General features: G+C 51.9%; 1 long non-coding RNA gene across 1 annotated transcript; it reads right to left on the bottom strand.

The window, feature by feature from the left end:
• Window positions 1-1,726: 1,726 nt before the first annotated feature.
• LOC141409601 (uncharacterized) lies at window positions 1,727-2,527 on the bottom strand. Its single transcript, XR_012430569.1, has 2 exons — window positions 2,458-2,527; window positions 1,727-1,925 (listed from the first exon to the last, which is right to left on the bottom strand). It is a non-coding gene; the product is annotated as an uncharacterized lncRNA (long non-coding RNA).
• Between the last annotated feature and the right edge of the window lie 1,611 nt (window positions 2,528-4,138).

Here is a 4,138-nt window from a genome sequence, read left to right as displayed (position 1 = left end):
TTCATCTTGAAATGCCTTCCCACTTTTCCATCTTCCCTAATCCTGTATCTGAAGCCTGAATATGGCCAGTGTGACCTGTGAGGTCCCTCCTTCTCCACTGTGGAGGACCAGGTGACCCGGCACAGCATTATCAACCTCTCAGAGGAGAGTCACCTCGCAGGGCCCTCCAATGGGCCACCTCTCAGGGAAGGAACGGGCGCCGGAGCCATCAAGTTGCAATAAAGGAAGGGCAGGAAGGAGGGAGAGGCCAGAAGGCCTGGAGGGGATGCCCTGGGAAGGGGGAGGTGTGGGTGTCCAGAGGAAGAGGAAGGAAGGGGTGGACCGGACACACACTTGGGACCCGTCAGGTGGGCAGGGACCAGCCCTCCTGTAAGGACTATTAGTGAAACTATAACTGAGCTTTTCCAAAGACAGCTGGGAAAATAAAACCCGAAGAAGCACCTGTGGGCCAGGGAGAGGCTCCTCCCATGGAGGAACAAGCTGCAAGAAGCCTGCTGCCAGGGTGACTGGTATTACACGTTTGTTGGAGGACTCGGACTGACCCCAGGGCGTTCAGCACCCACCCAACTCAATGCCTGCAGATGGTTCTTCCTCCCAGTGCAGCTCAGCTCCACAAGGCCACGGCCAATGTGACCAATGCCTGGGCAGCAGGTTACACCCACACCCACCCAGCGCAATCCAGGGCAGGGGTGACCGACCGCAGACTGTGTGAGGTAGAAGGAGCATTTTCCAGCCTCATGCCTGTCTCCATCAAAAGCTGGAACTCCTTCTGGCTGTGGTTGCTCGGTCTCGGCCTGAGCTCCTCCCCGGGTGGGAGCACATGGCTCACGTGGTGGCCACTCCGACCCTGGAGGGTGCTGACCAAGGTCTTCCTTGGACACAGACAAAATCTAACCCCCTGTATTTCCTACCAATTTGTCCTCGTTTTGTCCTTTGAAACCACATAGGACAAAGTCTCCTCCTTCGTCCTTGCGTCACCCCTTTAACTGGTTCAACACTGTAACCAGCAACCCTGAATCCTCTCTTTTTCAGGCTGGACACCCCTGGGTATTTTATCCATTTTCCATGTGGCTGGGCTCTAGTTCTTCGCCCCAGCAGCTCTCTTTCTGCCCTCTACCCTAGTTATTTTCTACTAAACTCTCTCCGCTTGCTTAATGGTGGCTCCCAGGATTGAACAGAACATTTGAGTTGAAGGCAGTATTTTATTTTATTATCGTTATTTTTTTTTGAGATGGAGTCTCACTATGTTGCTCAGGCTGGAGTGTAGTGGCATGATCTTGGCTCACTGTAACCCCCACCTCCTGCATTCAAGCGATTCTCCTGCCTCATCCTCCCGAGTAGCTGGGACCACAGGCGTGCGCCACCACACCTGGCTAATTTTTGTATTTTTAGTAGAGACAAGGTTTCACCATGTTGGCCAGGCTGGTCTCAAACTCCTGACCTCAGATGATCCACCCACCTCGGCTTCCCAAAGTGCTGGGATTACAGGCGTGAGCCACTGCACCTGGTCAAGGCAGTGTTTTAAATCTTCCCAGCTCTAGGGACCTAAGAAGGTGGCTTCTCTCCATGCCCCTTCTCCTTCCTGTTAGCCCGTGTCTTGTAGCCCGTGTCTTGACTCCCTGGCCCAAGCTTCAAGGACCCAGACAGGAAAGCCACGCTTGCTCAGAGACAAAAAATTATGAACACCTATGGCTCATAATAATTAAATATGTGAGACAAATCCTGATTTTCGAAAACCTTTATAATAAGAAAGATGAATACTGAGCTCTCTGAAGAGTAGTGGGGTCCAAAGGGGACGCTCCGCAGTATCACAGCAGGTGTTGAAGCGGCCGTGGGCCGGGTTGTTGTCTGGGTGCCGGCTCCTGCGTGACATGTTGGCCCCGTTGGGAGAGCGTTCACCCCGAGCACCTCCTCCATGCCCAGTTCTGTGCCAGCACCACGGGAGAAAGACTAATTAATACACAGCTCTTACCCCAGGGAACCCAGTTAGGAAATCAGCGCATAGAGAATTACAGTGGAATGTGCTAGAGGCGGTGATGGAGACACCAAAATCTCAAAGGTTCATTTCCTATTGTGGCCGAAATGAGGGATCACAAACCCGAAACAGACGTCACCGGGCTAACGTCCAGGTGTCAGCAGGGCTGCATTCCTGCCGGCACCTCTCAGGGTGAACACTTTCCTTGCCTTTTCCAGCTTCTGGAATCTGCACACTCCTTAGCTTACAGGCCTCTTTCTCTTTCCTCACAGCCAGCAGCGTCCCATCTTCAAATCCGACTCTACCCTCCTGCCTCCTTCTGTCCCTTACGAGGACCTGAGGGATCATCTAGGATCAGCTTCTGTCTCAAGATCCTTAACCTAATCACTCCTAACAAAGCCTCTTTTGCCATCTGAGGTAACATATTCACAGGTTCTCTGAGATTCGAAAGGGGACATTTTGGGGGCCATTATTCTGCTCACCCAGGGAACAGCTAACTCTGCCTGTGGTCATTTGAAAGGATCCTTTAAAGGCTTTGCCCGAGGTTTCTGCAGAAACAAAAAGGAAAAGGAGATTTATAAAGAAGAATACACTTGCCCAAAGCATCAAGACAAGAAAACAGGGCTTGCGGTTTCTTTGTTTGTTTGTTTGTTGATTGTTTGCTTTTCTTTGTTTACTTTTCCACAAAGAGCCAGCATCTCCCTGATTGCCTCTAGTGCTGAGAGGCTCACGACTTTTCTCGAAACCCATCTTCTCTATTCAGTCCTGTTGACAGCTCTGAACTGAGGATCTTCCTTAAATGGAGCCCTGATGTTTTCATAATCAGTGGAAATGTTGGTAAACCTCACAGTGCCCAGGAGCGACTTTAGGTGGACACAGTAAAGCACCGTGCAGTGGGAGGATCATGGTGTGCAGGGGGTCTGCTGTATCCAAGAGGTTCTCAGAGGCTCATCCTTGGATAGACTGTGTTCTTCTTAAAGGCACCTGGGCAGGTGGCCAGGCCAATGACTTAGCAGAGCAATACCCTTCTCAAAGCTGGGTGGTCTGCGGAATTTCACTGACGCCATCTCCTCTACTCCTTCGCTACAAATCAACTAAAAATAATTTGAACTGCGAATGAATTTGAACATGAGCTTGAAGCGACAAAAACCTTAGAAACACTGACAGTTTCCATTTCTCTTTTGATGTCACTGGGAACATAAACTGCTAGGGGCTTAGAGCTGAGGAGAAGGCCCAACCCTCTGCCTTCTTGCTGAGAGCAAGCTGGGGTGCTGGCCCGCCTCAGATGGGCCCTGCAGTGAAGGTCAGGTAGAGAGGGTAGGAGCCCTGGGCTGTGGGGCCTGTGAGGGGAGCTCGCCTGGAAGGCCTCCCGCACCCCTGCTACCTCTCTGCATCTCTGTTAGCCTCCTCATTCCGGGGTGTCCTTTGTGCTGGGCAGGAGTGTTCTAGGTTCTGCTCTGGGGTGTAGCAATGGGGCAGACCCCTGCCTTCCTGGTGGACCAGTGCCAGGAAAGCCTCCCTGCTCGGACGCACCTCCAGTTTACAATGAACTTTTACATTTATTGCCTTATTTGGCCCTCAGAACACCCTGGTGTGAATGGGGAAACTGAGTCAGTGGCAGAGCTGAGACCAATTCTGCAGTTCCCAGCATACAAGGATGCCTCCTGTGGGCCCTGGATGGTCCCTGTTGGGTCCGGGCTGGGCCTGCAGTGACTGAGAGTCATGGCTTGCACCTGCATTTCTATCTCCTTTCTCTCACTTCCTTCTGTCCCATCTATGTCTCTCTCCACCCATTTTTCTCCCATATTCCTTTCTATTCTCACTGCTTTTCTCCGTCTCGTCATCCAAGACCTCCAAAAATAATGCTTAACTCTCAAGGAGCCCTCGCTAGGCTTAAAGGACTAGAACCCCTGTGAGGTCGTGATGGTCTATGACCATGAACATGAGTGTCCTCCTGGCACTCGCATCACCCTGACCAGCAGGACCTGGGTTGGGCAGCTGATCCAGTCCATGCCAGGAGAAACAGTGGGCAGTGAGGGCAGGGGTGAGGAGCTCTAGGCCAGAAGGCAGAAGACGAGCTCATGTGACAGCTCTGCCAGTCATAACCTCAGATGTGTCACTGCCCCTTCATGGACCTCAGTGTTGTCATCTGTAAAGTGAAAT

The sequence above is a fragment of the Macaca fascicularis genome, chromosome 2 (genome assembly GCF_037993035.2).
Source record: "Macaca fascicularis isolate 582-1 chromosome 2, T2T-MFA8v1.1".
NCBI classification, from domain to species: domain Eukaryota; kingdom Metazoa; phylum Chordata; class Mammalia; order Primates; family Cercopithecidae; genus Macaca; species Macaca fascicularis.
Note: the sequence above shows the minus strand (reverse complement) of the source record. Positions and strands in the feature narration are given on the sequence as shown.